The sequence below is a fragment of the Henckelia pumila genome, chromosome 1, assembly GCF_033568475.1.
Source record: "Henckelia pumila isolate YLH828 chromosome 1, ASM3356847v2, whole genome shotgun sequence".
NCBI lineage: Eukaryota > Viridiplantae > Streptophyta > Magnoliopsida > Lamiales > Gesneriaceae > Henckelia > Henckelia pumila.
Window position 1 is genome coordinate 78549849 of NC_133120.1, and position 24728 is coordinate 78574576.

Consider the following 24728-nt stretch of genomic DNA (forward strand, 5'->3'; position numbering starts at 1 on the left):
TACAGATAAAATAAGAATTTTTGTTAATATTTTTATATTATATATGCATACTATATTATTAAGTTTGGGAGTACCTAACAAACTTTGGCATCATGGGAAATTTTTTAAAATAGGACAACCCCTCTAACATAGCAAAGAGTGGATCTCTTGTTAGACTATCTATCCGTCCAATATTTATAATAAAAATTAATATTTATGACATAAAAAAATATTTTTCATTAATCGGGTCGAATAATATATATGTCTCACAAAACTAACCCATGAGACCTCTCATATGAGTTTGTGAATAATAAAAGTACTCAACTTTCATTTAGTAAAATACATTAAAAAATCCATTTTAGTACATTTGTGCATTCACTCATCACATCTAAGGGGTGGTTCGATACGGTATACCGCATATCGTATCGAATACCGCATATCGTATCGAAAATTTCGATACCGAAATTTTCAATACCGATACCGTATCAAAAATTTTGGTATAACATAGATCCATACCGATACCGTATCGAATATCGAAATTCGGTACGATATCGGTATGATATCGTGTATACCGATTTTTTTAAACTTTTTTTTAAAAAAAATATCGGTATACGCGGTATCATACCGATACCGTGTATATCGATTTTTTTTGGTATACCGAAAATTTAAAAATCTTATATCGATACCAAAAATTTCGGTACGGTATGATACCGTACTGAAATTTTCGGTATATACGGTTTTTTATTGGTACGATAAAGACAGTATGACGACATTTCGATATTTTTCGACAGCCCTAATCACATCAACTATCCAAAATTTTTAAAACTATTAAAATATTTTCTTTGATCTTCATCACTGTTTTGAATTTTTTAAATGATTATAGAGTAAAATGTATTTTGGTACACGAACTATTGGTAAAATGTCATATTGGTACACGAACTATTGAAAATGGCTTAATTGGTACATGATCCAATTAAAATATCAATTTTACCCTTAATAGGAATTAATATTATATTTATTAATTTTAAAATATCATATTTATTTAAAAATTAATTGAGTAAAATTCATTTTGATACACGAACTATATGTCAAATGTCAATTTGGTACACGAACTATAAAAGAATGATTTAATTGGTACATGATTTAACTAAAAAGTTTAATTTATCCTTTAGTAATTTATTTTAAGTTCAATTATTTTTAATAATAAATTCAACTAAGTGTACATTTTATTTTTTAAATTAATTTTTATTTATTGTAAATTAAAATTTATATTAATTTAAAAATAATAAAAATAAGTATCTTAATATTTTTATAATATATTTATATTTTACTCATTAATAAATTATTTATATTTTTAAAATATTAATAATATAAAATAAAATGGTATTTTTTGCTATCTATGTAAATAATTATCCATTTAAAAAAATTGATTTAAATTATATAATAATAAAATCACAAACTCAATAAATAAATCATATGCAAGACTAAAATATATTTAATAACGATAAAATATAATTAAATAAATATTTATTTATTTATATTTAATTTAAGTGCGAGTAAAAAATATAAAATTACAAATTATTAAATCGAGTAAAAAAATTTTGGGTTATTAGAACTACGTAAATTGAGATAATGTGTGAGATTTTTTTCTGTGATATTTGTTTTTTCATAATCTAATATTTAATGTTGAAAATTTTTATACTAAATTTTGAAAAACTAAAATGGTGATTATGCTTGTTTCAATCATTTAAACACAAGATCAACAGACTTCAGTGATATATATTTTTATCATATCATATATTATAATATTTGTTGTATAGACTTAACAATTGTTTATCATTATATATATAATTAATTTTTAAATAAATACGATATTTTAAAATTAATCAATATAATATTAATTCCTATTAAGAGTAAAATTAAACTTTTAATTGGATCATATAACAATTAAGCCATTTTTAATAGTTCATGTATCAATATGACATTTTACCAATACTTTGTGTACCAAAATATATTTTACTCTTTTAAAATTAATAAATATAATATTAATTCCTATTAAGGGTAAAATTGACCTTTAAATTGGATCATGTATCAATTAAGCCATTTTTAATAGTTCGTGTACCAATATGACATTTTACCAATAGTTCGTGTACCAAAATACATTTTACTCAATGATTATATCATTCCTTATATATATATATATATATATATAAATCATTATAAGAAAGTATATTTTTAATAGTTTTAAAAATTTTGGAAATTGGATATAAAAATCATTATAAGAAAGTATATTTTTAATAGTTTTAAAAATTTTGGAAATTGGATGATAGTGATGAGTGAATGCGCAAACGTACTAAAATATATTTTTTAATGTATTTTACTAAATGAAAGTTGAGTACTTTTATTATTCACATATAAGAAAGTAGTAAAATTAAAAACAATACAAAAAATTCACATATATTTTTTGACATTGGGGTGGGGGTACTGTCTGTCACATATATGTGTACGCAAAGCTCGTGAATATATGTGTGTATTTGGGAGCTGTTGGTGGTGGGGTTGGTGCAGTTTTGTTATGAAAAGTCAGGTTCATAGCTCAATGGTGGCCCAAAGGGCTACAAATTGTACGTAATGCTATTTAAAGTTTTTCAATCTCTAAAAAGGAGTTGCAACAAGTAACTTGAAATTCTATAGTGATGACGTCCATCTCGTGGAGTCAAAAAAGGAACAAAAAAAAAAGAGTTTAAACATTAAAAAATATGAGGTGTAGCAATGGACAGATTGAAGTAAAGTTAAAAAACATTCAAACACATCCAACAATCTGACATATCGATTTTTCGATATTACCCTTAGAACGATAAGTTAAAGTTTGATAAGTTAAAGGTTGATTCAATGTCATACAATCGACAATGATACATGTTTTTCATGTGAGTACATGTTTTTAACAATGTAAAAATAAGATGTGACGTACTATGTCGTCATTTATGAGAACTCACCCCCAGCTAAGTGGCTTCCTGTAGGATGGAATAAATCTTATGCAACGTTCAAAACATCGACACAAATGGCTTATTGCAATTCGTTTTTTTTAGAATCTAATGGGGGGATTTAGGTTTTATTGACAATTTTAGCAATTTAAAGCGATTATGCTAGTACGCAAGCGCAAGACTTAAAGCAATCAAATATAAGTGCAGTAAATAAATGCGTAAAGTAAATAAAGCAGAAAAAGGGATAAAAGATGTTTATGAAAGTTCGACGATAAATCGTCTACGTCTTCCCTTCTTGGTTAAGATCGATTAATCAAGGATCCACTAGCACTTTAACGTCTTGGCCTTGATGGCTCCAAGGATAGCCGTACAACTCAACACGGTCACCGCGCCGATACAACTCAAACATTTGGCCTTAAGGGCTCCAAGGATAGCCACAATACTCGCAAAATACACTTGGCTTCACACACAAGTGTTTACAATAACCGAGCAACCAACTCACAAATGATTTAATACAAACAACCCTCGATTTTGAATAAATCGCTCAACTATCACTTGAATACTTTGAAGAAGAGGATATTGCTTGAAATCAGAGATGAGAGTGAATTGGTGAGTTGAAATGGCTTCAAATGACATGTATTTATAGCTGAAAATTCGGGCAGGTTCGTTGCATCCGTTCGGCGCACATTTAATTCTTTCGGCGTTGGTGACGAACGTTGTGTCCGTTCTTAGGTTCGTTGCGTTCGGCGCATTGCGGCTTTTTTCGAATGACTTTCTTCCTTAAAAATTGGATCGTGTTTAATGGTAGGAACGTTGCGGACTGAGCGACAAACTTTAAAAATTTATAACTCACAATCTACCCGTCGGATCGACTTGAAATTTGGACAGTCGCTTTAAAAATCCTGAATTTTATTGTGAATGGTAGAGATCGGATTTGGATTCCTCAAACGATTCCAATATTTTTCTGAAGTTACTTCGTCGTATTTTTGCTTCTAGTTCTGCGCGGCACTTTTGAAAAATTCATAACTCCAAATCCGTCTGTTGTATTGACCTAAATTTTGGACCGTAGCTTTTGAGAATTATAAAATTTAATATGACTGGTGGAGATTGGAATTGGATGACTCGAAAGAGCTCAGTAAATTTTGCAATGTTCTTCTTCACAATAATGTTTGTAATAATCTAATTTGCAAAGTCTTACTTTAAACGATTAGAAATAATAACCTAGTTTTGTAATTATCAAAACAAGATAAGTTATCATATCAAAAACATTAATCTCATTTAAAAAATTTGTATGCGTTTAAGGCGTAACAATCTCCCCCTTTTTGATAATCACAAAACTTGGTTAAACAGGAGATATATAGTGCAATTGAAATACATATAAAAAGCTTCCCCTTAATGTAAGAATATTTTAAACAAATTGTTTATCACATAATCAATTTTTATTTAACCAAATTTATTCTCCCCTTTTTTGTGATAATTAAAAAGGCAACAAATATGATAAATGAATAACACAATAAATAAAAACATATTTCATTAATAGAGAAATTTACAAAATACAACAAAATATAAAACTAAGAGTCATCATCCGAAGAATTTGGCTTAAGAAGATCTTCCAACGTATTACATCTCTCGTGAACACCATCAAAAGAGCGTTGCATCTCCTTAGTCAAGTTTGCGATAGATGTCTGAATAGACTGAATGGCGGAGTAGTTGCGATCCATATTGATCTCAAGCCGTTGAAGATACTCAAAGAGTCGATCAGAAGATGGAGCCGGAGTAGGTGGAGGCTGAGGCATCAAAGGAGGAGAAAAAGGTAGATCACCAAAGTCAAACGTAGAAGAAGATTGAGGAATCGTAGAAGAGGAAGGAATATCGGTGTCAGTGAAACCAACAGGAAATCCTTTCTCTTGAATGGAAGGAGGAATAAGAGAAAAAGGAATGTGAAAGTGGGTTACAGGATTATAGCGGGTGAAAATATGAGCTGGATCATGCACCCATCGAGATAATACAGGATTCCATGACAACTCCATTTTAGTGATGGAGGCATGGTCAAGAGTATAAGTCTCAGTGATAGGTATCTTCTCCAAATCATCGAAGACAATATCAAAGTGAGTCAGAATTCGGTTAATAAACCGAGCAAAAGGAAGAATGACTTTCTTTGAATTTTTGGCAGTGTGATTAGGGGTGCAAACGAATTGAATCGAGCCGAATAATGATAAAATTTTAAGGTTCGAATTCAGCTCTATAAGAGTATATTCGAGTTCGAGCTCGATTCGAAAGTCGATAATTTCAAATATTTTGGCTCGAGTTCGACTCGAAATGAAGTTAGAGTTCGACTTCGGTTCAAAATATTCAAAACTATTCGTGAACTATTCGGATATTATGGTTCGAAAAGCTCGAAATGTATATATATTATTATATAATTATATTATATTTATTAAATATTAAGGCTCGCGAACTATTCGCGAACTATCGAACAGAGTAATTTCGGCTCGAGCTCGACTCAAAAAAAAGTTCGAACATGTTCAAATTCGGCTCGAGTTCGATAAGCTCGAATGCGAATCAAATATTTATCGAGCGGGCTCGTAAAGCTCACGAACAGGTTCGGTTCGTTTGCACCCCTAAGTGTGATGCATGACCTGAATGATAAACCTAGGCAGGTAAAAAGGCCGCTGAATAATAATGTGAAAAAGGACATAGTGGTCCAGATATTTGCACTTGGAGTGGTCTCCACCACGCGGAATGATGGAAGAAGTGATCAGCTTTTGGATAATTTGGAAATCAGGACAAAGCATCTTAAGAGATGGTCGATCATCACCAGCATGAGGTGGTCGACCGATAATGGCAGAAAGGGCCTCGAAACGGTTAAACTCGGGACTATCCTTAGGCCATTTAAATTCAAATAACTCGTTGTGTCCATTTCTAGGAAGAGAGAACCAAGCAGCGAGATCACCTGAAGAGAAACGAATGTACCAATTTTGAACAATTGTAACAGCATATATGTCATCGCTGTGCAATTCGAGTTCAAAATTGGCATAAAACTCATGAATAAGGGAAGAATAGATGAAATCTGGATCAGAGGGTTGGAAAAATGCACCCCATTGTTGGAAATCAATAAAATCCAACAAACGAAGATGAGAGGTTGCCAAGTAAGAGCGATCAAGAATACGACCCGGAAGAATCTGCCTATCAATATAGTCGGCAGGAATAGGTCGTGAGATAGCGGGTTGGTTAAGGTTATGGACAAAAGGTTGCGTACGAGCACGAGTACGTCGCCTCGGATTGGCGGGATCAACTTGGCGTCTTGAAGCCATTTTTGGAGAGATATTTCGTGCAAAAGGAAGAAATAAGGTTTGATTTTGGTGTGAAAAACTGAATGAGTTCAGCCACTATTTATAGACTCGGGACGAATGGAAGCAACGTTGCTTAACGGACGCAACGTTCGTCCTGGCGGGTAAATTGTGCGGGAATTTTGATCTGAAATTTTTAAAATTAGGCGGGAATGGGGACTAATGGAAGCAACGATAACCAACGTTGTGTCCTTTGGTGATTTGGCGATAAAATTTTCGCGGTAACTTTGAAACTGAGGCGGGAATGCTACAAATGGAAGCAACGTTGGTCTTTCGGACGCAACGTTGGTGCTATTGGCGGTAAAAGTTTGTGGTTAAAAAATTTTAAACAAAAGCGGGAAATGAAACGAACGGCAGCAACGTTAGAGTACCGGAAGGAACGCTCTCGTCCTCCAACGGAAGCAACGTTGCATGGGACGGAAGCAACGTTCGAACAATTTGAAGAAAATTTCGGATTTTTCCTCTTAGAATTATATTTTTGAAAATTTTTACACCAAATAATACACATAAAATGTGAGCTTATAATTATGAATAAATACAATTAGTTTGTATTATCCAACATTAAATTGCTCGAATTTAATAGTAAGCTCCCCCTTAATATGACATTAATTTTTAATTTATGTCCACAAGTGATTACAACTCAATCATATCAAGTTTACCACGCAAACGAATAAAAGTATTTTCATCTATTGGTTTTATAAAAATATCAGCAATTTGATTTGTTGTGTCAACATATTGAAGTTCAACTTCATTTTGTTCGATGTGGTCACGAATAAAATGATGATGAATTGATATTTCATCCAAAGAATTTGCGCACAACAACTACCGGCAGCCATATATTCGGATTCGGTCGTTGACAACGCAATACAATTTTGTTTTTTTGAAAACCAAGAAACTAAACAATTTTCTAGAAAGAAGCAAGTTCCACTAGTGCTTTTTCTGTCCATCTTATATCCACCAAAGTCGGCATCACAATAAGTTTTTAAATCAAAGAAAGAATTTTTCGAATACCACAAGCCGAGATTTGGAGTATTTGAAAGGTATTTGAAAATGCATTTTAAGGCGAACAAATGTGATTCCTTTGGACATGATTGAAATCGTGCACACAAGCAAACACTAAACATAATGTTCGGTCTACTAGCAGTAGCATAAAGTAAGGAGCCTATCATACTACGAAAGGAAGATTGATCTACAGATTTACCATTTTCATCCTTTTCGAGTCTGATTGCTGTGCTCATTGGTGTAGATGATGATTTTGTGTTCTCCATCCCAAACTTCTTTAGAATCTCCTTGATGTATTTGCTTTGGTTCACAAAGAACCCATCCTTGCACTGTTTGATTTGCAATCCTAGGAAATAGTTAAGTTCCCCCATCATGCTCATCTCAAAGTGTTCCTGCATAAGCTTGGAGAAATCTTGACAGAGAGTTTCGTTAGTAGAACCAAAAATTATGTCATCAACATAAATTTGCACAATCAATAAGTCATCTTTGATATTTTTGGTAAATAAAATAATGTTAATCTTTCCTCTCGAAAAACCATTTGAAAGAAGGAAAGTAGAAAATTTTTCATACCAAGCTCTAGGAGCTTGTTTCAAACCATAAAAGCTTTGTTTAGTTTATATACATGATCAGACAATAAAGCATCAACAAAGCCATCAGGTTGTTCAATGTAAACTTCCTCTTTTAATTCACCATTCAAGAATGCACTCTTAACATCCATTTGAAATAACTTGAAATTTTTAGAGCAGGCAAAAGCAAGTAGCATGCGAATAGATTCTAGTCTAGCAACAGGCGCATAAGTCTCATCAGAATCAATGTCTTCTTCTTGACTATATCCTTTTTCTACAAGCCTAGCTTTATTTCTAGTGATAGTACCATGCTCATCAAGTTTATTCCTAAAGACCCATTTAGTACCAATAATAGATCTATCATGCGGTCTAGGAACAAGAAACCAAACATCATTGCGCTTGAATTCATTTAATTCATCTTGCATAGCAATAATCCAGGAATCATCTAATAAAGCATCATCAATGTACTTAGGTTCAACATGCGAAACAAAAGCAAGATAATTGAAAATATTATTAAGTGAAGAGCGAGTGGTTACTCCCTTCGAAGGTGTAGTGACCATGCATGGTATCACCTACTAACTGACAACTAATAGCATGCATTAAACTTAATACATCAAAATAACTTAACAGAGTAAAACGTGCGGAAACATAACCATAAATTACATATCAGCTTAGTATAAAAGTGTCAAGCTTATTCATCAGTAGTGATACAACCATATCGAAATACTTAAAAGTAAACATTATACAGCTATATCGAATCCTGCTGTATAATTAACTCCTCAAGGCCTGCTCCCTAATCCTGCCTTGAACCACCAGCTCCGTCCATCCTGCGACCTGCCCCATGGAATAGGGTGTCCAAGATAACAACTAGGACGTGAGCGTTAACGCCCAGTACATAGATATGAGTAAACATATGTATATAATGCATGTAACATGATGACTGGTAAAGGGTCATTTGAAAAGTCATGCTCAGTACCCGCGCCACATGAGTGCTGCCACCGCACGGATCAACCTCTGGGTACAACCACACTCGTCTAGTACACTAGAGTAGACAGACATAAATGCCCCCGCCGTCGCGGTACTCTCAGTGACAGATTATCGAGTATAGAGCTGAGCGGCTCTATAGTCAGGTATAACAAGGTATAAGCTCAACGTGTATATGCACATGGCATATGAATATAGAAAGCGATAAATCATATATCATGCCATATAATAATGCCAAATAAATGCAACATTTAAACATGTATACTCGCTGGCAATCTCAGTCAATGTGTACGTACCTCTAGGCTAGTTCAAGTATAGTAGGATCCTAGGTTCCAAGCCTATATTCAAAAGTTCACCGTATCACTACATAAATTCTATAAGCCTGAACTAAGCTAATAAGTACTCCCAAAACTTAAATAGATTCCCGGACCATACCTTCGTCCGTAGATAGCCCTTTGGAGACGCTAGTCCTGGATGACTATAACCACAACTTGGTTATTCCAGAACCTCTATTATAATTTATAGGGCCCTCAAGTATATATCTCATACTATATAACTGAAGAAGGAAACTCGGAATTCGTATTTTAGAAATGAATCTAGGAAGCCCTATTTATAGAAAAATTTTCGGCCAGGATCGGAACCACCGATCTCGGGATCGGAGCTTCCGATCCAGCTCACGCCTTGCATGCATGACACGCCGGGATCGGAACGTCTGATCCGACGATCGGAGCTTCCGATCTCGCCTCCGATCAACACTTGTCAAAACTCGTGGCTGAGTCATCTGGTAAAGCTGGCAGCCGGAGATCGGAACGTCCGTTCCAGGATCGGAGCTTCCGATCTCGATGCTTCCGTTGAGCTTCCGAAGTGACTGGGATCGGAGCTTCCGATCTGGGTTCGAAGCTTCCGATCCGGCCCAAAGTCAAAAGCCCAAATTCTCTTCCGAAGTCCAATTATACTCCGAAATTGGTTAATTACTAACCCTTAATCATGTTTAACATATTATTATCTTAAAATAGAATCTGGGTTACTACATTCTTCCCACCTTTAGATATTTGTCCGCGAAATAAAATCTAAAGACAAATTAAGATAACAATATAAAACATCAAACCATGTTTTATTACATCAACTGTAATTACATCTTTACATGGTAATCAAAAGTACAAAGCAAACAACTCAGGATATTCTGCTCGCATATGGCTCTCGGTTTCCCAAGTTGCTTCTTCAACGCCTCGGCGCTGCCACTGTATCATCACAAGTGGTATAGTCTTGTTTCGAAGAACTTTCTCCTTTCTGTCTAAGATACGGATTGGTCGTTCAACAAAAGACATATCTGGCTCTAGTTGAATATCAGTAGACTGAATCACATGAGATTCATCAGCTATATACTGTCAAAGTAACGACACATGAAAAATATTATGTATACTAGAAAGATTTGGCGTTGGCGGTAAAGCCAAACGATATGCAACATCTCCGATCTTCTCCAGTATCTGGAAAGGTCCAATAAAATGAGGAGACAACTTGCCTTTCACGCCGAATCTCATCACCTTCCTGAAAGGTGATACTCGTAGAAACACATATTCACCAGGCTCAAACTGAAGTGGCCTGCGACGAATATTAGCATAACTGGCTTGTCTATCTTGAGCAACTTTGATCCTATGCTTGATCAAATCTACCTTGTCTACAATCTGATGCACCAATTCAGGACCCTCGACTTATCGTTCCCCGACTTCATCCCAGAATAACGGAGTACGACACCGTCGACCGTACAATGCCTCGAAAGGTGCCATATCAATACTACAATGATAACTATTATTGTAGGCAAATTCGATCAAAGGTAACTGATCCTGCCAAGATAAGCCAAAGTCCATAACAGAAGAACGTAACATATCCTCCAAAGTACGAATCGTCCGCTCTGACTGCCCATCAGTCTTCGGATGATATGCAGTGCTCAAACTCAGAGTGGTACCCAATGCCTCCTGAAAACTACCCCAAAAACGTGAGGTAAATCGCGAGTCTCTATTACTGACTATACTTACTGGAATCCCATGTAATCGCACTATCTCCTGGATGTATAAACGTGCCATGCGATCATAAGAATACTCCCAGTTATAAGGAATTAAGTGTACTGATTTTGTCAAACGGTCAACAACGACCCATATAGCATCACACTAACGTGAAGTCATAGGTAAGTGGGTAACAAAATCCATAGTTACGTGCTCCCACTTCTATTCGGGAATCTCAAGATTCTGCAATAATCCACCTGGCCATCGATGTTCAGCCTTGACCTGTTGACAAACCAAACATCTCGAAACAAATTGATACACACTCCTCTTAATCCCTTTCCACCAGAATCTAGTTCGCAAGTCCTTATACATTTTCATGCTTCCAGGATGAACTGATAATCGACTCCTGTGAGCTTGAGATATAATATCGTTCCTGAGCTCCGCAAAATTAGGTACAACCACTCGATTAGATAAGCACAATAAACCATCTGCCTAAAAATGAAATCCAGATGTATTAACTCAATTGTCTAAACGTGCCAAACGCTGAGTCTTAACATCAGATATCTGAGCATCTCTGATCCGAGAATACAATGCTGGCTCAGACAAAATAGTATACAATCGAATCCCATTTCTCCCTTTCTTGTGCTTGAGCGTAAAACTCAATGAACAGCACTCTTGAATCATATGAAATACTTCACTAATCTGAAGTGCAGAAAGTCTCACCTGCCGACTCAAGGCATCAGCAGTAAGATTAACAGAACCTAGATGATATTTGATTTCACAATCATAATCCTTCAGAAGATCCATCCAGCGTCTTTGTCGCATATTCAACTCCGCCTGAGTGAATAAATACTTCAAACTCTTATGATCCGTGAATATCTCAAATTTCTCGCCATAAAGATAATGCCTCCAGATCTTGAGTGCAAATACAATAACGGCTAACTCGAGATCATGTACTGGATAATTACTCTCATGTGTCTTCAACTGTCGAGAAGCATAGACAATAACATATCCATGTTGTGTCAGAACACATCCTAACCCCTGACCAGAGGCATCAGTATAGACAACATAACCTTCTGATCCAGAAGGTAGAGCTAGCACAGGTGCAGTAGTAAGACATCCACGCAGCTCGTGAAATGACTCCTCACAATCCGAGGATCATATGAAGACAACATCTTTCCGTGTAAGCTGTGTCAAAAGTCTGGCCAACTGTGCAAAATTCTCGATGAACCGACGGTAATATCCAGCTAGACCCAAGAAACTACGAATCTCAGCAACCGTCGTCGGACGAGACCAGTTCAGCACTGCCTCTATCTTACTAGGATCAACAGATATCCCTTCATTAAAAATCACATGACTGAGAAACACTACACGATCAAGCCAGAATTCGCACTTGCTTAATTTCGCATACAACTGCTTATCTTGTAACGTCTGTAAAACAATCCTCAGATGTTGTGCATGCTCATCCTTATCATAAGAATAGACAAGAATATCATCAATGAAGACGATGACAATTCTATCCAGATATTCTCGAAATACCTGATTCATCAGATTCATAAAGACTGCCGATGCATTCGTTAAACCAAATGGCATAACCAGAAATTCATAATGCCCGTATCTAGTCCTAAAAGCAGTTGTAGAAATATCTGAGTCTCGTACCCGCATCTGGTGGTATCCAAATTTCAGATCTATCTTGGAGTAAACAGAAGTACCCTGTAGTTGATCGAACAGATCATCAATCCGTGGCAAAGGATACTTATTCTTGATGGTGACATGATTCAACTGCCTGTAATCTATACACAATCGCATCGATCCATTTTTCTTTTTGACGAACAAAATGAAAGAGTGGGTGCCCGATTAGCCAACTTGTGGCTAAGGGCTTTTGTGACTCTATGTATAAACAATCTTTTGTTTAATATAATTTACACTTTTATAATGGCATTGACTTTATCTTTCTTCATAATGTTATATTACGATATACTATTGTTGTTTTGATAAAGACCTTGAATATACTATAGTGTATGTAAGATGTGGTAGCACATGGGGATGGCTATTATGAAACACATCTTATAGTCACTGTATATTCTAAATAGTTTCTAGTCAATTGAGCCGTCCGCAAATAAGGATAAGGATCTCTCGAGATTGAGACTAGCATTTGCGATGCCGAGTACCACGTTTCATTGGTATGGAACATAGAGATGTTCAAAGCATGCAAATGGATATTCATATGATGAATGATCGAACTACCCTATTCGGACTTTCCAAGTGGTTATCACTTATCGAGTGGATAAAGTCCGCGGTTTGGTTGTACACCATTAGTCCTTATTACTTGAAACATCATTGAGACTCTATATGCTAGTACTGTACTTTGACTCGTTTATCGACTCTATTGGAGTCATCAGGTATCGGGATTGGGTACAGTTACGACACATATAGGAGTCGATGCTTTGTTGTCAAGGATTCACCACATACTCGTGAGTGTGGATATCCTATGCGATCTGAGGAGATATTAGTGTGACGAATCTCTGGCCAGAGTACATGATGTGTTTTAGGTTACTTGGTGTTCCTAATAACACATGCGATGTCGCTAATAGATCTCCTGTTATGCATAGTTATCGAATCTCGAACGACTCTCGATGCACCAATGGTTGTTGATTCGATCGGGATATTTGGTTGAAGGGACCGTACTGTACGCTAACCAAAATCTACTGGTTCTTGCAGGCACTATCAGTAATACCTAGGGAATCATGGGGCGATGTTGCTAGGCGCTCTTACCATGATTCGATAGGTAAGTCGGAAATTGTTGTTCCGAGTCACAAGGAGTTGTGAGCCCACGGCTAGCTGTATTCCTGAACCATTGAGGGTTACACAAGTAATGGATTACTAAAACCCCGTAGAGATAGTTAAATTCAAAGAGTTAAATTTAATGAAAGAGAAGTTGGACTTCTTAATTAAAAGGGAGTGGGATTTCCTAAAATGACATAGGGATAAACATTTTTGGAAATCACTGAATTCGGATTCAAAAAAATTATCTTGACTTTAAAAGATGCAGAAATGGTTTCTGTCACTTTGGTGAAATCAGTTTATCAATCGGAGTCACGATGAATTTTATATTAATTTCTAGAACAACGGGCTTGGCTTGTTGGACTAAGTTATGGATTGTGGGCCATAAGAAGTTAGAGTCCTAATATAATTATAACTTAATCTAGTCTAGAAATTATCTATAAATATGTAAGCAGTGTTCGAAATTCATCTGAGAATTCAGTCTAGAAATTTCGAACACTACATATAATTTTCAAGAAGATTTTCGAAAATTCCTCTGTCCCTTTTGGAGAAAATTCGACTTGTGATTTTTGTGAAAAAATTACAAATTGAATTAACAGATCATATCTGTTTATTCTCTACGTAAAACTTCTGATTGATTTCTAGTGCAGTCAATCAGAGGGTTTCTATTTTTCATTCGTGGACCTAATTTCGGAGTTAGATCGTGACTGTCATCGGTTCCCGGGATTTACAAGAAGAGCAGATTAAATTCTGTTGGAGTCCACAATCAAGCCTTTGCTTGACGAGGTAAAAATTTAACTGTGTTTTATTTTTACTTGAACAAATTTAATCGTAAAAGTTTTGATACCCATATATGGAATCGTTCCATATAATAAAATAAAAATTTTAAACTTCTGTTGCACCGGGTATCAATTCTTAATTGATCTGAACACGTTTTCCAACACAAAACAGGTGCTCCCCACGGAGAAACACTCGGACGAATATATCCCTTATCAAGCAGATCCTGTAACTGTTGTATCAATTCCCTCATCTCTGAAGGTGCTAGACGATAAGGCGCTCGGGTTATAGGCATAGTTCTTGGTACTAAATCAATACCAAATTCAACCTCTCGCACCGGAGGAAAACCAGGAATCTCATCAGGGAATACATCAGGAAACTCACTGACTACCGGTAACTGATTAATACCCGTACTACTCATGGACATATCAACTGCATAGATAAGGTAGCCCTCCCCACCTGACTCCAAGACATGACATGCCTTCAGAGCCAAAACAAGTGGCATCGGAGGTCACGCACCCTCACCATAAAAATACCAGCTATCACCCTCAGCAGGATGAAACTGTACCAGACGCTGATAACAATCCACAGTAGCATGATACAAAGTCAGCATATCTATTCCCAAGATACAGTCAAAATTTGTCATCGCTAATATCATCAAATTAGCTGACAATACATTACCCTCAAACTCTAGAAAGCAACCCATCACTAGACGCTTAGTTACTATCTTCTGCTCCAGCGGAGTAGATACAACTAAATCCATATCTAATGATACATAAGGTAATCTATGTCTCTTAACAAAGCGACTAGAAATAAAGGAATGTGATGCTCCAGTATCAATTAAAACAAGTGCAGGAATACCACATAACAAAAAGGTATCTGCCAACATGCGATCGCTTCCCTCAGTAGCCTGTTCTTGAGACAGAGCAAATACCTGCCCTTGAGTCTGGGGACGGTAACCAGAAGAACTCTGTGGTGCTGGTTGCTGTCATGGAAAAGTAGAAGCCTGAGATCCAACATGTGATCCCGATCCACTAGCAGAACCCATGCGCTGAGGACAATCTTTCCGCAGATGTCCCTGCTAACCGCAAATATAACAAGCACCAGTAGCTCTCCGACATGAAGCTGCTGGATGCTTCCCCCCACAGTGACTACAAAACTCCTCCTTCTTCTTCTTTTTCCCAAAACGGAACATACCTCGTGAACCACGAGATCCAAATGAAGTAGTAGGAGTAGAAGAAGACGTAGGTCCAGATTGTACAACAGATTGAGCTCTAGGCTCAAATGATCCACTAAGCTGTGCTGGCATCAACAACTGTGCACGCCTATTGCTGGTCTCCACAAGACGGCAACGGTTCACCAAAGTCTCATAAGATACCGGGTCATCACAGACAACAACCTGTGAGTAGATATCTTGGTTCAGGCCTTGTAGAAAGAGATCATACTTCGATGCATCACTCTCATTAATATGAGGACTGAAAGGTAGCAGATCAAGAAATCGTTGCTGATATTGATCAATAGTCATTGATCCTTGCCTCAGAGTAAGCAACTCCATCGATCGTGCTTGGCGAACAGCTGGAGAAAAATACAGTTTTTGGAACTATTGACAGAAATCTCCCCAAGTCACCTGTCCTCTCTCAGTACGTGCCTGAGCAGCTTTGGCATCCCACCAAAAACGTGCTCGATCCTCTAGAAAAAATTCTAGAACTTTCAATTTTTGATCCTTTGTACAATCGAAAGCACGAAAAGTACTCTCGAGTTTAGACATCCAACTTCTTGCTTGTTCAGGATTCTCGCCTCCCACTAAAGGTTTCGGTCCTACTTGCATGAATTTATTGATAGAGTAGCGACGTCTACCCTCATGATGACGATGTTGATCATCATGATGGCGGCGATGACGATGATGATGACCACCTCCCTGGCCAACACTACCGTGACTCTCGTTAGCCATATCCTAAAAAGAATTGCACATTAAAATCTCAAATGCGCAAGAATTACTCAAAACTAATTCTAAATCCCAAGTACTAATCCCAAAATCTAAGCATGCTCTGATACCAAAAATGTAGTGACCCTGCATCGTATCACCTACTAACTGGCAACTAATAGCATGCATTAAACTTAATACAGCAAAATAACTTAACAGAGTAAAACGTGCGGAAACATAACCATAAATTACATATCAGCTTAGTATAAAAGTGTCAAGCTTATTCATCAGTAGTGATACAACCATATCAAAATACTTAAAAGTAAACATTATACAGCTATATCGAATCCTGCTGTATAATTAACTCCTCAAGGCCTGCTCCCTAATCCTGCCTTGAACCACCAGCTCCGTCCATCCTGTGACCTGCCCCATGGAATAGGGTGTCCAAGATAACAACTAGGACGTGAGCGCTAACGCCCAGTACATAGACATGAGTAAACATATGTATATAATGCATGTAACATGATGACTGGTAAAGGGTCATCTGAAAATTCATGCTCAGTACCGGCGCCACATGAGTGCTGCCACCGCACGGATCAACCTCTGGGTGCAACCACACTCGTCTAGTACACCAGAGTAGACAGACATAAATGCCCCGCCGTCGTGGTACTCTCAGTGACAGACTATCGAGTATAGAGCTGAGCGGCTCTATAGTCAGGTATAACAAGGTATAGACTCAACGTGTATATGCACATGACATATGAATATAGAAAGCGGTAAATCATATATCATGCCATATAATAATGCCAAATAAATGCAACATATAAACATGTATACTCGCTGGCAATCTCAGTCAATGTGTACGTACCTCTAGGCTAGTTCAAGTATAGTAGGATCCTAGGTTCCAAGCCTATATTCAAAAGTTCACCGTATCACTACATAAATTCTATAAGCCTGAACTAAGCTAATAAGTACTCCCAAAACTTAAATAGATTCCCGGACCATACCTTCGTCCGTAGATAGCCCTTTGGAGACGCTAGTCCTGGATGACTATAACCACAACTTGGTTATTCCAGAACCTCTATTATAATTGATAGGGCCCTCAAGTGTATATCTCATACTATATAACTGAAGAAGGAAACTCGGAATTCGTATTTTAGAAATGAATCTAGGAAGCCCTATTTATAGCAAAATTTCCGGCCAGGATCGGAACCACCGATCCAGCTCACGCCTTGCATGCATGACACGCCGGGATCGGAACGTCTGATCCGACGATCGGAGCTTTCGATCTCGCCTCCGATCAACACTTGTCAAAACTCGTGGCTGAGTCATCTGGTAAAGCTGGCAGCCGGAGATCGGAACGTCCGTTCCAGGATCGGAGCTTCCGATCTCGGTGCTTCCGTTGAGCTTCCGAAGTGACTGGGATCGGAGCTTCCGATCTGGGTTCGAAGCTTCCGATCCGGCCCAAAGTCAAAAGCCCAAATTCTCTTCCGAAGTCCAATTATACTCCGAAATTGGTTAATTACTAACCCTTAATCATGTTTAACATATTATTATCTTAAAATGGAATCTGGGTTACTACAGAAGGACTTCCAATGATAAGATCTATATGATGATCTTTGTGAAGCGTCCAATCTTTCGAAAGTGGTGTTTCCTCAACAGAAATATCTAAATCATTTAAGTTTGATGAAGCCATCTCTTCTTCGAGTAATTCTACATCATCATTGTTAGTGCGAGAAACTATAGACATAGATTCATCAAATACAACATGCATTGATTCTTCAACAAGTAAGGTGCATTTATTAAATACTCTAAAAGCCTTACTCGTAGTAGAATACCCAAAAAAAATACCTTTGTCAGATTTGACATCAAATTTTCCAAGGTTGTCCTTACCATTATTATGAATGTAGCATTTTGATCCAAAAGCCCGAAAGTATAAAATGTTAGGCTTTCTCTCTCTCCATAATTCATATGGAGTTTTCTTGAGAATTTGCCTTATTGATACACGATTGATAATGTAACAGGCAGTGTTCATTGCTTCAGCCCAAAAATATTTTGGTAGAGAATGCTCACATATCATGGTCCTCGCAATCTCCACAAGAGTCTTATTTTTCCTCTCAACGACCCCGTTTTATTGAGGAGTCCTAGGACAAGAAAAATTGTGACCGATGTCTGTCTCTTCACAAAAATTTATAAAACTCTCATTTTGAAATTCAGTTCCGTGGTCACTACGGATCTATTTTATTGAAAGATTTTTCTCATTCTCAACACGTTTGACAAAAGTTTTGAAATAATCAAAGACATCATTTTTGTGGGCTAAAAACAATGTCCAAGTGTAACGTGAGAAATCATCCACAATGACAAATGCATAAAGCTTCCCTCCTAGGCTAGCGTTCCTCGAGGGACCGCATAGATCTAGGTGAAGAAGTTCAAGGGGCATAGAAGTTGATACAAAATTTTTGCTTTTAAAATATTTCCTTGTGTGTTTTCCAAGTTGACACGCATCACAAACAGAATCTAATTTTAAATTGAGTTTTGGCATACCAACAACTAAATCAAGTTTAAAAAGTTTTTCTATGGTACTAGGACCAACATGACCTAGTCGTCTATGCCAAAGAATGTTGTCAACAACATTCAAGGATACAAGGCTTTTAATATTTGATAAATATAAATTATTTAAAGAAACCTTGTATACATTTTCACTTCTATATCCTTTGAAATTTATGGATTTTTCAGATGTGAGTGATATAGTGCAGTGTTGGGGAGTGAACTTGACTTCATAACCTCTATCGCACAATTGACTTATGCTTAGTAGGTTATGCTTAAGTCCTTTCACTAGGAGTACATCATCAATCAAGCAGGATTTAGAAATACCTATTGAGCCGATTCCTTCAATAACTCATTTGCTGTTGTCTCCAAAGGTGACAGTTTCCTTCTCCTTTGGTTTGACGGATTGGAGTAGCTCCTTGTTCCCCGTCATATGTCTAGAATATCCACTGTCTAGATATCATATGTAAGGAAGAACAGTTTTCCTATTTTCCTGCAAGAATTGATTTTGGTACCCTTTAGTTCTTTTTTGGGTCCACAGTGTTAGAAAAAAGAGATACAAAATGGACTTCTAAGAGTTCAGTCTCTCATAGCAACATCATTGCCACTTTTCAAGAGTGCTCCCAGTAGTAGGTAGGGCTATGGCCTCTTTAAAAACCTATTTTCTTGGACATAGCAGCGTTCATCAGAAACACCAGTCGCAAGTCAAGGCAGTTTAAACTGGTCTATGATGAACTCCCTTAGATCATGATCTCATAATGCCGACTGATGAGTTGTTAAGTACTCTTAGGCCTCCATTTCATATAGATCTTTTGATCATATTGATATTTAAAAGATCTACATTTATTTCTAGCATGACCTATTTTACAAAAGTAAGAGCATGTAGGGGGTGATCTCATTTTTGCTTTAGCAATTAGGCTAGTAAAGTCTATTGATTTCTTACCATACCCTATTACACCCTTATCAAAACTGCATTTCTGCATGGTTAGTAAATTATTCAATTTATTACTACTAACATTGAATTTATCAAATGATTTTTCTAAGTGAGCTATGTAATCCTTTAATCTTAGGTTTTCATGCTCCTTAGTTTCTAATTCATTTTTGAGGTTTCTATTTTCATTTCTAAGTGACTTAGCCATATCAAACATATGTTTATATGCATGTAGTAATTCATCATAGGAAGGTACCTCGTCATCGTCGTCGGAGACAATGTCATCACTTTTAGCCATGAAGCAGATGTTGGCTTTCTCATCGTCATCATCGCTATCGCTCCAAGTGGCTATGAGTGCTTTCTTTTTTCCCTTGTCAACCTTCTTCTTGAGAGGACACTTATTTGCATAGTGGCCTTGTTGTTGACAGTTGTAGCATGTTACTTCCTTGTCCGTCTTCTTTTTGAAGTTGTTTTCTCGCATAAATCTTTTGAACTTTCTTGCGAATAGTGTCATATCATCATCATCATCATCTTCAACTTGGGTGGATAAGGCAATCCCTTTTGCCTTGGTCTTTATCCTCCCTCTTAGATTCTTTCCTTGTAGACACTTTTAACTCATGGGTTTTAAGGGTCCCATGAAGTTGATCAAGGTCATACGATGCGGTGTCGCCTTTGTTGGACTCAATGATGGCCGTCCTCTTGGCATCCCACTCCTTGGGTAAGGTGCGTAGAGCTCTCCTCCATACTTGCTTGGTTGGATATTATTCTCCAAGTTGGGCTAGCTCATTGATGATTTGAGAGAGCCTTCGGAACATTGTATCTACATCTTCATTGGATTCCATCTCAAATGTCTCGTATTTGAGTTGTAGAAGATCTATCTTTGTTTCTTTGACTTGGTTGGTTCCTTCGTGGCATATCTCCAATTTGTCCCAAATCTCTTTTGCGGATGAGAACATTGAGATCCGGTTGTACTCGTTCATATCTAAGGAACAATGCAGAATATTCATAGCTTTAGCATTTTGAGATATCAATTTCATATCCTCCTTTGAAAAATCGTCCATTCCCTTAGGAATTTTGACTCCCTCAACCTCTTTTGTAGGTATGTAGGAACCTTTCACAGTTACTTTCCAAAGGTCATAGTCTACGGATTGGATATATAAGGACATTCGATTTTTCCAATATCCGTAGTTTATGCCGTTGAAAAGAGGAGGACGATTGGTTGATTTCCCTTGAACATAATCGCTAGCTAGATTTGCCATAGAGCTTTTTTGAAAATATTTTGTAAAAAGGTGGCTCTGATACCACTTGTTAGAACCTAATGAAGGGGAGGGGGGGGGGGGGTTTGGTTCTATTGGCAACTTTAGCAATTTAAAGCGATTATGCTAGTACGCAAGCAGAAGACTTAAAGCAATCAAATATAAGTGCAGTAAATAAATGCGTAAAGTAAATAAAGAAAAAAAAGGGATAAGAAATGTTTATGGAAGTTCGACGATAAATCGTCTACGTCTCCCTTTCTTGGTTAAGATCGATTAACCAAGGATCCACTATCACTTCAACGTCTTGACCTTGATGGCTCCAAGGATAGCCGTACAACTCAACACGATCACTGCGCCGATACAACTCGAACACTTGGCCTTAAGGACTCCAAGGATAGTTACAACACTCACAAAATACACTTGGCTTCACACACAAGTGTTTACAATAACCGAGCAACCAACTCAAAAATGATTTAATACAAACAACCCTCGATTTTGAATAAATCGCTCAACTATCACTTGAATACTTTGAAGAAGAGGATATTGCTTGAAATGAGAGATGAGAGTGAATTGGTGAGTTGAAATGGCTTCAAATGGCATGTATTTATAGCTGAAAATTCGGGCAGGTTTGTTGCGTCCGTTCGGCGCATATTTAATTCTTCCGGCATTGGTGACGAACGTTGCATCCATTCGTAGGTTCGTTGCGTCCGTTCGGCGCATTGCGGCTTTTGTCGGATGACTTTTTTCCTTAAAAATTGGATCGTGTTTAATAGTAGGAACGTTGCGAACGTTCCGGTTCGTTCGGACTGAGCGACAAACTTCAAAAATTCATAACTCACAATCTACCAGTCGGATCGACTTGAAATTTGGACAGTAGATTTAAAACATCCTAAATTTCATTATGAATGGTGAAGCTCGGATTTGGATGCCTGAAACGATTCCAGTATTTTTCTGAAGTTACTTCATCGTATTTTTGCTTCTAGTTCTGCGCGGCACTTTTGAAAAATTCATAACTCCAAATTCGTCCTTTGGATTGACCTGAATTTTGAACCTTAGCTTTTGAGCATCCTAAACTTTAATATTACCGGTGGAGATCGGAATTGGATGATTCAAAAAAGCTCAGTAAATTTCGCAATGTTCTTCTTCATAATAATGTTTGTAATAATCTAATCTGCAAAGTCTTACTTTAAACGATTAGAAATAATAACCTAGTTTTGTAATTATCAAAATAAGATAAGTTATCGCATTAAAATTATTAATCTCATTTAAGAGATTTGTATGCATTTAAGGCGTAACAATTTTGAATAGCACCATCCAAATTCACTAACTATAACATTAATATATATATAACCATTTGTCCAGCATTAACAATTAATATAACATCAAAAGAATGAAATATTAGCTGTCTTTTGTAAACGAACAACTTAGCACATTGTTAACTTAAAAATAGTCCATATTCATGAATGCTATACTCTTTCCTAATCATCACATTTTATGTGTCAAAAGCCAATTGTATAAGGGATCCTTGTCCACCCGAAGCATAAATTGGGCATACAATTAATGGGAAAATATGCATGGGCAAACTGTGCTTGTGGGTCATTTTTTTGTTTGGAAGAGTTGGTGCACATCACATGGAGTAGCCATCACAAGATATGTACTACTTCGATCATAATTAATTGTTATTCATTTTGACATAATTTCATTCTCTCTTTTTAACTCAAATTTGCTAGTTATAGTTGTCAATTAATTACATGTCGAAGCGGATCGGATCTCCAAGGAATCAAAGTGTACCTCTGCCTCGAGCTAGGCTAGTTTTGGACGAAGATCTTGGACACGAGTTACGTACCAAAATCTAAGCAACATTTAACTCAGTATCATACCTAAAAGTTTTTTGACCTAAATCCATCATAAAAAAAATTCAATCTCACGGAACAAAAGCGAGGACTTCCAACTTTGTGGTAGAGAAATGACGATTGCAATCGAAGGAAACTTGGGTTGCGTTCTTAAAGTACAAGGAGCAAAGACGTGCTTAACCCACAAATATAATAAGACTTTAGTGAGCTTAATTTAAACTTTTTTGGAGCCCAAATAATACTACATAACATATATATCAAATAATATACACATATATAGTTTTTTTTTTTCCCTCTGAAACAACTACTTTGTATTGTGCTCAAGTTCGACCCTGACATAGTGACATGAGTTGATTTTGTATCGATCTGAACCAATATGGCTGACATATATGTGAATTTTTTTTCTTGCTTGGTATCCCCGAGCTCTTACAAAAAAATTTCAATTTTTAGTCTGTGATTGTGAGTTTTTAGAGTATATGCTAAAGACGCGCTTAAAATTTTATAAGCTTTACCAAAATATCCGCACAAATTCACCTACAAAAATATGGGCTCTCTATCGAAAGAGTCCCAAAAGCCGAAGTTTTTTGCATGCACGAGACGTCCAAGTTTGTTTTGCATATTTTTGCCACCTCCTTTTAAATATATTTTCTTTACGGAAAATACAATCCCACGATATAATATGTTGGTCGGTGTTGTCAGATTTATTCTAAAAATTAGATTTTTTTATAAGCATACTAAGCTAAAACGAAAAATGGTTTAAGTAACATTGTGAAGGTACCAAAAAAGGCAATCATATCAATAAAACACATACAATAAACAAGAAATGTAACGGTTTTATAGATAGAAGAAGGTGGATATCTATACTTCTATACTATTATATAATATTTTCATTCCGAATATTAACGGTTTTTTCACACATTTTTTTATAAGGTATATCTCAAATAAATAAATTATCCTTATTTTTTTCTTTATCTCATTTTCTCTTTATCTTCTATTTCAAATTTCATCATTTATCCACTCTTATCAAATTATTCAAATGTATTCACAAAAAATAATAATAAATTATCCAAATAAATGTTTACAACTTCTCTCTACTTATTTTTAAAAACTCATGTGTTTATTTGTTCTTTGTTTTACATTTTTTTCAATAATTAAATTATCAAGCACGTGCGTAAAAATCACGTTTCATGGTTGCTAGTATATTAATTAAACATATGTATCACTTATTATCATAAAATGTGATAACAATCGTTTTTAGAGAATTACATTGAATTAATCATGACCGTAGATGCAAGATTATAAATTTTTTTCCAGGAAGAAAACATATAATTTCGTGGAAGCTAAAGCAAAAGATAATAACATAATAATCTACCGTCAAAAAAAAATAACATAATAATCTCAAATTTTCCGGTGAATAAATTGACCAAATTTGGAGATATATGGACAAAAGCTAGACATTGGATACCCTTTTAACAATGATCAATCTGTACCTATTTCTGTTCATGTAGTTCTTTGCAAAATAGATCTTTTTCTTTCACCCAAAAGAATTGGACATTTGTGGCAATTACATTGATTCCCGTCGTCAACTTTACGCCGAATAAATTTCAATTTGAAATCTCCTTGTGTTCAGATGTATTTTTCCCCAAAATATCGACGTTTATTGAAGTGTTTTCACATGTCTGATGGCCTATACTATACAATGCTAGTTTAATTTCTCCATTGAGAAAACTAAAGCAAGTTTTTAATAATATACGGACCAAGTTTATTGTTGTACTTTGCGAATCTAGAGTG